Source organism: Lithobates pipiens, unplaced genomic scaffold (assembly GCF_037356315.1).
Source record: "Lithobates pipiens isolate NorthernLeopardFrog02 unplaced genomic scaffold, aLitPip1_a1.2 Scaffold_3, whole genome shotgun sequence".
NCBI lineage: Eukaryota > Metazoa > Chordata > Amphibia > Anura > Ranidae > Lithobates > Lithobates pipiens.
Window position 1 is genome coordinate 129611839 of NW_027507790.1, and position 12454 is coordinate 129624292.

A 12454-nucleotide genomic window follows, 5' to 3' on the forward strand; every position below is an offset into this window, starting at 1 on the left:
GCCCAAAATGAAAAGTGCTTATCAACACTCGCCAAACTTCTACTAACACAAAATTAGCAGAAGGAGCCCAAAAGGTGGTGCCTGACAATTGAACTGCCTGTTTATCAGCTCGTAGTACATCTAGTACGTCACTACGTTCATGTTTGTTGGCCCACAATTATGTGGCATTAGTATGCAAGACAAAATCCAGGCACACGCCCCAGGACAAAAGTCTGATGCTCGATTGTCCAACAATCCGATTGTGTGTACGAGGCTTTAGGCTGAAACATAATGGGAACTTTATTAAAGCTGAACATTTCTAGTTTCTGAAAAACTGTAAATTTACCACTGGTTCTGTCATGTACCTGGTGTCAGAGCCTAACCGTGGAAAGGAGACCTCTCTTACAGCCCTGGCTCGGGAACCACTAGGGTTGCAACAGTGGTATAAGAGCGCAGTAAGGTAGGAGTGCCTGTATGATCCATGGTAGCTGATACAGATGAGTAGAGAAGTTCCAACAGAAGCACTGGACTGTAGAAGCAGTTGGAGGTGGTGGTTACAGGTGTGGGTCAGCGACCCCTGGATCTAGGTGGAGGCTAGATCAGGAACAGACTGAAGCAGAGTGAGACAAGCCGGGTCAGCACGGGTAATGGGTAGTTAATTCAGCAGGCAAAGAGTAGTCAGCAGACAGGCAGTGGTTTGGCAACAGAAGATCAACAGGTTCAGATATAGCAGGGTCAAGGCAGGCCGGGTCAGGAGAGGAGAAGGCAGCAGTGGTCAAACGGAGCAGGGTCAGATAATTAGAGCAGGTACAGGATCAGACTCAGATGAAGCTGCAGATCAGACAGCACTGTACTAGAGCAGCTGCTGTCTTTTTAAAGGGTCACTGGCGCCAAACCGAGTTAGTGCATGTGCTCCCGTCACATTTTCACACGCACGCCTGCCGCGTGTCCCTGCGCATGTACACGTGCCGCTGTCCGCCGCATTCCCATAGGAACATATGTGCGCACATGTGCACGCCCGAGTATCTGCCTTGCCACAGGGTATCCCTGACAGGTTCCATCTTGTGTTCAAATCTGATATTGCAGGCAGAACAACTTAAAGCGGAACTTCAGTCATTCTTTCAACTTTCCATCTATTAAAGTGGAAGTAAACCCTGCTATCGTTTTCAGTCAAGGAAGCTGCCATCTTGGCCTCTAATGATTCTTCAACTGCCATAATGCTGCACATGTGATCAGTTATGAAACCAGACATTGGATGGCTTGAAAGTTTGATTGAGAGCACAACCAATGTGATAGTTAGCATTTCCGGCATGCCGGGAATGTAAGTGTTTTTTGAAACTGGGTTTACACCCGCTTTAAATCTTCTGCCTTTGTTATTTTAACCACTTCAGCCCCAGAATATTTTGCTGCTCAATGACCAGGCCATTTTTTACGATTCGGCACTGCGTCGTTTTGACTGACAATTGCTTGGTTGTGCGAAGTTGTACCCAAACAAAATTGACGTCCTTTTTTTCCCACAAATAGAGCTTTCTTTTGGTGTGGTATTTATTTTTTGTGCTAAACAAAAAAAGAACGACAATTTTGAAAAAAACACAATATTTTGTAAATTTTTCTATAATAAATATCCCCATTTTTTTTTAAAGCAATTTTTTCCTCAGTTTAGGCCGATTTGTATTCTTCTACATATTTTTGGTAATAAAAATCACAATAAGCATAAATTGATTGGCTTGCGCAAAAGTTATAGCATTAACAAAATAGGGGAAAGATTTATGGAATTTATATTATTATCAATTTTTTTACTAGTAATGGCGGAGATCAGCGATTTTTATCAGGACTGCGACATTATGGCGGACAGATCAGACACTTTTGACACATTTTTGGGACCATTGGCATTCATAAGTTATTCAGTATAATTTTAAAGAAATGTTTTTGTGGGTAAGAGACATAAGGGAGGAGTATGGATGGTGTAAAAGTGGGATGGATGTACAGGTGAGGGAGGGTAATTGGAAGGTATAACAGTGGGCACTATGTATAGGAGAGGAGTGTGGAGGGTATGGCAGTGGGCACTATGTACAGGAGATGAGTGTGCAGGGTATGACAGTGAGCAGTATGCACAGCAGAGGAGTGTGGAGGGTTGACAGTGGGCACTATGTACAGGAGAGGAGCGTGGAGGATATGACAGTAAGCAGTGGACGGTATGTACAGGAGAGGATTGTGGAGGGAATGACAGTGGGCAGTATGTACAGGAGAGGAGTGTGGAGGGTATGACAGCTGGCACTATGTACAGCAGAGCAGTGTGGAGGGTATGATACTGAGCAGTATGTACAGGAGAGATGTGTATTACAATGGGCAGTATGTACAGGAGAGGATTGTGGGGGATTGGACAGCGGCACTATGTACAGAAGAGAAGTGTATGACAGTGAGAAGTATGTACAGGAGAGGAGTGTGGAGGGTATGGCAGCAGCCTGTCAAACTCTGCAGGCTGAGTTAAAGATGCTGCAGCTAAAGAAATTACAAAAAAAAGTCATTCGTACAGCCCTGTCCAAATGTATTTTTATGATTTGGGTCAGGGGCATGCCATGAGGTCAGTGGCTGGTGAGGCACTGGCTAGTATCATAGCCAGATACGCACAGGTTACATACGCCTCAAGCGTTAGAGTGAGAGCAAAAATTCTAACACTAGATCTCCTCTGAAACTCTAAACATGTAACCTGTAAAACAATTTAAAGCGTAGCCTATGGAGATTTTTAAGTACTGATGTATGGCACCATTCCACAAGTGTGCGCCATTGTAAAGCGTGACATGTTAGGTATCTATTAACTTGGTATAACATCATCTTTCATAGCATACAAAAAAATCAGGCCAACTTTAATGTTTTCTTTTTTTTTTATTCATGAGACAGTTTCTTTAAAAAAAAAAACACTTTTGAAAAATTGCTGCGCAAATACTGTGTAACATAAAAAGTTGCAACCACCGCCATTTTATTCCCTAGGGTGTCTACTAAAACAATATATATAATGTTTTGGGATTCTTAATAATGTTCTAGAAAAACAATTATGATTTTTACATGTAGTAGAGAAGTGTCAGAATTGGCCTGGGTGGCAAGGGGTTAATTACCATAAGTAACTATTATAAAAATAATTATTATATATTGTTTTTAAGGTTATTTACTATATTTTCAAAAACTGTACTCAAGCAGTTGGCTTAATGGACAAATTACTGAAGTTTGAAGTTATAATTTCCAATCAATAATTTTACAGTAAATAGATAAATAATACATTATTGTGTTATTATAACATATAGCATAATAATATATGATTTAGCTTGATTAAAACAGTACCTTTTCAGCAGCAGAAGATTGTCATCTTCTCCGTTGATCCCCACTGAGCCGTCGAGGGACAGGTCCTTCTCTGCACACTGTGGAGAGACGGGCCTGTCAGATCTCCGCTCTCCTCTATGGAGGATCAGATGAAAATGGATCCGCATGTCCGTTTTCATCCGATCTTACAGAAGGATGGAAAATAGGGTTTCCATCCATCTGAATTTAGTAGAGTGGAGCAGATTGGATGTCAGCGGACAAGTCACCGCTGACATTCATCACTCCATAGAACTGTATGAAACTGACAGTCGGATATGAACGGTCGGCCTGTGTGAAAGGGGCCTTATACACATAAGCCCATGTTTTTTTCCTTCTAATTAAGAGAGCTGGGCTGGAAGGGAGTATTTGTCTTTTAGACACATGCCCCCTTCTATGACACTGCAGTGAGAGGCATGCCTCCACTGCAGAATTTTTATTGGACAGCTGGGGCCAATGGCACTTTACCATTGGTCCAAGGCTCCAAGCTGTCCATTGAGCTCAGTGCTTTTGACAAGAAGTGAGAGGCACTGTGAGCTCATCCTCTCAGTCTGCTGCAAACAGAGTATGCCAGCTTGTATTTAAACTGGCCACTCTGTATGTAGCATCTGACAAGCTGCACAAGGAGCCCGGTATCTCTAGAACCATAATTTCTAGGAACCCCACATTTTTATCAGTGGTGGGGTAGGTCTTCAACTACCGTTTTCCCCCAGTTTCTACGACCCTCGAAACTCGATCATTTTTTTTTGTTTTTTGGAAAATGGGCCTATCTTAAGGTAAGGGGCCTGGAGCTGTAGCTCCAATAGCCCCTATGTTAATCTGGCCCTGTACACAGCCCTCTCTCACTCTCGTAAGAGTTTGCCAGGAAGGGAGGGGGGATGAATCATAAGAGGGCCAATGAGAGCTGCAGAGCTGGAGGTGTGCCTCTGTGTAAATCCAGGAAGTGAACAGGCAGCAGCTTCAGCTGCCCACAGTTAAAATGATTACGGCCAGACTCAGTTGACGGAGATTTCCTGCAGCATATTTGGCAAGTACAAAATCACAGTATATTTACAATAACATGAAAAATGGTTGGAGGGAAGCTTCAGAATGGCAAAGATGTTTTTATTACAAATTATGTGAGCAGACTGCAGGTCCAAGCCTTTTGATATGGATGATGCTTCTGGCTTCCGGTTTCCCAGCTATGGGATCTGGAACGCCGCTCAGGTATATAAGGTGTTTCTGTCATCACTTGGCTACACCCCAATGATGTCTTTTGATGATGAAGCACGTTGGGTGGAGCATCAGCATGTTGCATCACCACGCAACGGAGCGGAGCACTGCCATCTTTTTAGATGGAAATGTATGCATTCTCACTATCATGCTACTTTAACCAGGAAACTATTTAAATGGAACTTTTAATGATATACACTATGAGAGTACTTTTTCTCTTGAGCTGTGCATATGTGAAGAGCTTGTGAGGCCATTCTTGCTGGGAGGAGGTCTAGCTGAGCCGGTCATTTTTACAGATCAGATTTCTTTTTTACCTGGGTTATTATCTGCGCTGTTTGACTGCCTGTAATAGGGGTCAACTTCATCCGGTAAGAGGCTGTGTGTGTCAATGTGGGCGGCGGAGGATCTCTCTCTTGGTCACATTTGGATTGCATTACTTATTTCACTTGGATAAAGAATGGAGTTTATATTCACCTGGATGTACCGGTAATCTGCATCTATTAGCACTACACTTCCTTGTTTTAATGTATTTGTGTTTGCAGCCAACAAAATTGTGTTAGCAGCTACTTGTTTTAGACTATTTTTTCTTTAGGGTGGTTTATTTAAATATTTTTTATCACATGTTACCATGTTGCATCTATGTGTACAGTAAAGTACCGCACATGTGTGAAAGGTGCTCTAGCAATATGAACCATTCTTTGTACAAATACTTTCATAGACAGTGCTTAGTATGCCTTAGGTCCCACATTTCTGTGTACAGTATGCAGTAAAGCCTTTTTTGCCCTTTTTGTTCATTCATTATGCAAACTGTGGGTAAAACATACAAAATAAGGACTTTCCATGGTGCAGGTGTTCTAAAACCATAATATATATGCTTCTACATAGATTCAAACCAACAAAGTGTATGCATTTTATTGCTGGCATATAGACCAGTGTATTTGGACTTTTATAAAAAGCCAACACTAACCTAGGTACTTCAGACTGAAAAAATGATGGCAAAGAGGTTACCTTCAGTGGGCAGTACATATCAAAAAAGCTAGATGATCCAAACATATGGGCAGAAATAATATTACTTCCTTTATACCTTCTGTACTGCCTTTGGAAGTGTAAGTTTTTTTGACATGTTCAAAATCATGTGACTCCTTCAAGTAATAAATGACAACCTGTAACCTATTCTATTATTTGTCTTATGATGTACAAAGTATCAAATTTGTATCTTATTTGTTTTGTTTGTACACAATTAATAAACTTACCTGTTAAAGCGAAGCTCCACCCAAAAAGGGAAGCTCAGCTTTAAGGCCTCTATCCCTCCTCCTCTTCAACTAATGGCACTATGGCACTTTTTTTGCGATGGGAGGAGCCTAAGCGATCCGACCAGAATTTCTCCTCTCCCCCTCTCTCCCTGCAGTCTTCTGGGACATGTCACAAGTCCTAAAAGACTGCAGGACTATTCACAATGCATTGCGCCACTCACGCATGCGCAGTGGGCACCTAGCTGTGAAGCCATAAGCTGTCACAGCAGGGTGCCCACAGTTGAAATGCCAGCACCAGGAGTTAATTATGTTAAACAACACCAAATAACACTTCCCATAGTGTAAATCCGGTTAAACAATTTATCAAAATTGGTTAAATTTACTTACAAAACATTACACTTTAAATCAGCACTGAAAAATTACATAGCCCAGAATTCCCTGTGATACGCATGCATCCACAGTGATGTGATGGCTTCCAGGTTCCGCCCAATGCATTTAGTCAGAAATGCCGTCACCAGGTCAGAACCGAAAGCTGTGACGTCACAGAGAATTCTGGGTTATGTCATTTTTCAATTCTGATTTCCAGTGCCACATTTTGTAAGTGGTTTTTAACCAGTCTTAATAAATTGTTTAACCAGATTTATACTATGCAAAGTGTTATTTGGCATTTTTTACATGATTAATGCCTAGAGTTGGAGAGAATTGTAAGGAAGAACCACTCTGAAGTGAGAGATAACTCCATGGGCTGCCAGGGAATATTCAACAAATTTTTTTTATTTTCCCCTCACTTTCAGGTCCAATGACAATGGTCATCAAGACATCTAGAGAGGATCAATCTTCGCAGCAGGGACACATACAGCAATATAATTCTAACATAGTTGTTAACTTTTAGCCACTCGATCAAAAATATCCTTAAAGAGGAGTTTCCATTTGAAAAAAAAGTCAGCAGCTACAAATACTGCAGCTGCTGACCTTTAATAATCAGACAGTAACCTGTTCCAGGGTCCAGCGATGCGGGGGGTCGAAGCTCCGCCGTGATTGGCCGCGCAGTCATCTGGGACCTGTCACGTGTCCCAGGTGACTGACAGGAGGGTGGGAGCAGAGCTGAGCCCTTCCTGTGCCGAGGGGAAGTGATGTCACCAGCCCAGGCACTGAAGGAGGCAGACTATGAGGGACCACCTAGCACCAGGCATTTAGAGGTAAGTTAAAAAAAAAATTCCAAATGTTTATTTTTTTAGGAATTTTAATCATTTTTTTTTGTGTGCAACACCACTTTAATATGGGTTTTAAACTGGATTTAGCAACATTTTAACCTATTGTAGGCTGTCACTGTGATGAATATGCATAATCAATGTAATACATTGATGACTTCAGCTTAATATGGAGAACCCTGTTGTTCCTGCCTTTTGGAGAAGCCAAACAAGTTGTCTGCAGAATATGCTGATAGTGGGACCTCACTCTATAAATAAAATAAAGCTCTAAAGTCTGCTGTTAGAAGTTGGCTGCATTTTAGGAGGTTGTGAAATAAGTTTTCAGCATATTTCCAGTATTTTGACAGTTGTAGACTGGACCAAAAAGTGTCAGTAGTTTTTTTCCCAAAGATAGATAACCATTCTCATGGTAATATATACCATCTGTAAATTATGAATATATGTTTTTTTTAACTAAGTTTTGGAAACAATTAATTATATGTTCAAACCAAACTGCAACATATGAAAAAATGCTCTTCTTAAAGGGAATGAATAGCATTTTGGTATATATTTTCTTTTGTTATTTATTATGATCAGGGTCACAAATTATAAATGTAAAAAAGAATGATGAAACACAAGCTTAGCTGCTTTGCTGAAAAAAGCTTTCCACTTACAGAGCTGGATAGCTGAAGATCAAAGTGCATACTCAGCTGAATGAGTCAGAGGAGTGACGCATCACCCATCTCTCCCTGCTCTAAATGGTTCCATACAGAGCCAGAGACATACAAAAAGGGAAAAAAATCCCCATCTAAAACTACAAAAATGAATGCAGTTAAAATTTAAAGTGTACGTATACTTAAAACCTTTATTTTCCTATTTTAAAAAAATGTGAGCAGGATTAGAACTCTTGCCTGTTTTTTTATTGCTTTCTGTGCAGCTTTAATCTCTGTATTTGTCTTTGTGATCATTGTCACAGGGACACAACTTGTTCGGAAACTCACTGCAATTGAAACAAGGAATATTCTTGCAATGAGGACACCTGTTCCAGTGACAATAGTCTAAGACCCCTTTCACCCTTTTCAGATCAGATCCCCCTGTCAGTTTTTCAGGCTGACCTTATTGGACCCTCCATTCACTCCTATGGAGCAACCAATGTCAGCGGTGACATATCCGCTGACATCCGCCGCTTTCTGATCCAATCCTGTCCATGAAATCCAGATGGATGGGGACCCTATTTTCCATCTGTCTGGTGGATCGGATCAGATGAAAACTGACAGGCAGTCCGTTAACATCCGATTTCCCCATAGAGGAGAGCAGGGCTCTAAGGCTCGATTCACATCTATGCATGTTGCTTTTGAGCGTTTCTGCAGTGCTATTTGCGGTGCTTGCCACATTTTTTGACACGTGTTTTTACTGCGATTTGCTTCTTTTTTTTTTGCACTCTATATAGCTGGTTGCTAAGGAGGGGACCAGGAAGCCGGTCGCCACGAGAAAATTGAGAGAAAAGACATGGATTTGGAGGGGACCCCATGCCAAAATTTTTTTAAAAATGGCGTGGGGTCCACCCAAAATCCATACCAGACCCTTATCTGAGCATGCAGCGGTAGGTCAGAAAAGGGAGGGAACGAGCGAGCACCCCTCCCTCCTGAACCCAACCAGGCCGCATGCCCTCAAAATCGGGAGATGGGTGTTTTGGGGCAGGGGGGCTCTGTGCCTCCCACCCCAAAGCACCTTGCCCCCATGTTGATGGGGACAAGGGCTTCTTCCCGACAACCCTTACCCGGTGGTTGTCAGCGTCTGTAGGCGTGGGGCTTATCGGAATCTGTAAGCCCCCTTTAACAAGGGGGCACCCAGATCCCACCCTCCCCCCTATGTGAATAAGTATGGGGTTAAAAAACACAGTAGACAGTTTTTGACAAGTCTTTTATTAAAAATCTTCTTTAGTGTGAATAGAGCCTAAGGGACTTTTTCACTTTCAATGGGTTTTTATTGAGTTTTCAGAATATATTTATTGCAAAGTGTAAGCAACAATGTAAAGAAACAGAGTAATAAAACCACTACACAATTACACAAGTCAAGGACATAGTCACCAATAATAATTAGTAATTTATACATACAGTATCAATAGAACCACTTCAGCTCTGAAAGATTTACCCTCCTTCATGACCAGGCCATTTTTTGCGATATGGCACTGTATTACTTAACTGACAATTGCGCGGTCATGCAACTCTGTACCCAAATAAAAATTTTCGTCTTTTTTTCCCACAGATAGAGCTTTCTTTTGGTGGTATTTGATCCCCTCTGCGATCAAAAAACAAAACTTAAAAAGACTGACAATTTTGAAAAAAAATATATATATATATTATTTTCTGCTGTAAAACACATCCAATAAAAAAATAAAAAAATAAATTTATGCCAAAATGTATTCTACTACATATTTTTGGTAAAAAAAATCCCAATAAGCGTATATTGATTGGTTTGCGCAAAAGTTATAGCGTCTGCAAACTATTGGATAATTTTGTTTTGTTTATTTATTTTACTAGTAATGGGGTAGATCAGCGACTTATAGCGGGACCGCGATATTGCAGCAGACAAAACTGACACTTTTGGCACTTTTTAAGGGCCGGTGACACTAATACACTGATTAATGCTAAAATATATGCACTGTCACTGTACTAATGACACTGGCAGGGAAGGGGTTAACATCAGGGGCAATCAAAGGGTTAAATGTGTTCCTAACCAGTGCTTGTGTACTTTAGGGGAGGTGATTTTACTAAGGGAAGGCATAGATCTGTGTCCCTGCTTTGCAGGAAGACTACTGACAGAACGGCGATCTGCCTTGCTTACATAGGCAGATCACCGTCCTGTCTGTGTATTAAACAATCGGTGGGTGCTGGCAGAAATCGAGTCTGCGGTACTCTGCTCTGTTCACACACAGAGGGAGCAACCCAGAGGTGGCACGCATGCGTGCCCCAGACCTGGAAGTGTCAGTTCACGTACTAGGTACGTGATCTGGTGCAGAACAGCTGCCCTGCCACAGTATATCTACAGTGGGAGGTAATGAAGTGGTTAAATATGTAAGACGTCAAGCTAAAATTGCAAGAAGAGGAGTAAGGTGGCTATCAAGACACTGGCCAGAATGTGTTGCTAAATCCAGTCCATAAGAATAGTCAGCTTTGGCAGTTGGGAATAAAATAGAGAAAAAGAGGACAGAAGGGGGGGGGGGGGGTGGGGGGAATTGAGGACAGCAGAAAACATTGAGGACATGCAGACCAGGACCCTGGGTTTGATCTGACAGGAATGAATAGCTTTCCATTGGGTATGGAGGAATGGGTGTATTGTATTCAAGGAATATATCGAGAGGAATTTTTTTATGTGTGGCAAAAAAAAAAAAAACTGGTCTGTTTTCCATTGAGGAGGATTCCATCCACACAGCATCAGACTTCCTCGAAAGGGGAGATCTGTTTCTTTTGCTACAGTTTGTTTTGTTGTTAGCATGACTTAAGTCACTAGTTTAAATTTTGGGGAAGTTTGTTGAGTCCCGGACTTTTAAGATAAGGTAAAACTTACCATGGATCTCTGTGAAAAGAACAATGAGTAATAAAGTCTGTAAAAGTTGAAGGATCCTGGACCAAAATTTGTGAGCATATGACAGGTCCAACAAATGTGTAAAATATCACCTGGGGCCTCATAGCCACAAAAGCATGTACCAGAGTGAGAAGGTTGAAGATGCACTATCTGGACGGGACCATGTAAGAGAAGATTTTTCCTTTATTTAGAGAGATCCCCACTTACTTGCAGTTTTGTCTCTCCACGGCAAGAAGTATGGGGATATCTGAATCCCCTCCCCAAAAATAACAAACAAACTGCCTAATAAAAGAAAAAAAAAGTTGTGTTATAATTTTGTGCAAATTTAAAATGAATAATCAACTTAAAAAAAATATAAATAATAATCAATAGATCAATCTTCATGCAGTGAAGCTAATTGATTTATGTAATAATACGTTTAGTAAATTTAAACTATCATTTTCAAACACAACACAGCAAAAAATCTACTATAATGAAAATATTGCATGAGCCCAATGTATTTAAATATACAGTCACAAAAACAGCAAAACTTGAAACGTGACATTTGATAAAATAATACTGATGTTGTTGTAAAATAACCAGTTTCAATTGATAGTTTGGTAAAACTTCATATTTGTTCAGAAATGAACGTAAGCAAATTTTGTAGAACTACTACTTACTTGACCCAGTTGAGGATTTGTGGCTACAGTGGGCATATATTAAGTGGCTACACTACAATTACTAGAGTTAGTGACCCTTTTAAATGCTCACTGTTGGCATGCTTGTGAGTTCTTTTTTATTACTTTGTTGTTTTAAGAGTTACTTTCCTATACTGTGCTAGTAGATGAGCAAATCAAATGTCCAATTGGGCCAACAGTTTAATTGCATCCCGTGTGAAATGCGAGACTGTGGAAAACTGGACTTATGATAATGGAAAATATGACTGAGTTGGAGAGTATCACTAGAATTAGTCTTAGCAAAAGTTTAGGTACAAACACAAGCTTAAAAAAAAGCTACAGTATGCAAAATAAATCAGTACAAGTACCACAGAACGCTTGGCAGGTAGTTGTCTAAAGAATTATACACAGGGGGACCCTACTTATGTGACTAATGTTCAACATACTCCTTTTCATATAAACACTGTAAAAGAGCTTCAAGGCAAGCAAATCCACTTTGATTAGTCAATAAATCTAGTCAATAAATCAGCATAAACGCACATAAATAATGCCTAAACTGACATGAAAATTTATAGTTTATACAAAGTATGTCAATGTGCAGATTTAAAATTATGATATAACATTAAAACGTAATTAAACCCAAGAACAAACATTTAATTTATTATAATTTATTAGTCTTTAGATGTAGTATCTGTATTAGTGTTTTCCTAGGTTTTTTCCATTATTATGCTGGACATCCTGCCAGTAACACACTTCCTGCCCTAAGGTGACAACAGTCATTATACTATCTTTGGAAGAGCAGTGATGTCCCTCTAGGACAGGAAATATGTTACTACAGAATACACCCCCCCCCCATCCTCACCTTATGAAAAACACGTTCTGTACATTTAACAGACTAAGCAGGAACAAATTTGATTTACCATGCTAAGTAATCTACAATGCGCAGAAATAATAGGATTTTTTGTACTCGCCATAAAATCCTTTTCTCTGTAATTCACCGACTGACACAGCTCCTCTCATAGCCATTGGGTTGTTACGCCACCTTTAGGAGAAGACTAGGCATAACATGTTATGAAAAACAGAACTTTTAGTTCTGCCCAAGGGGCGGTCCCTTAGGTAACAACCCCCCAGCCTGCCATGCAGCACTCAGTATGTCAACCCGCAGTATAACGTAAAGAAAAATAGGAGTGGCGGGTGCTGTGTCAGTCGGTGAATTACAGAG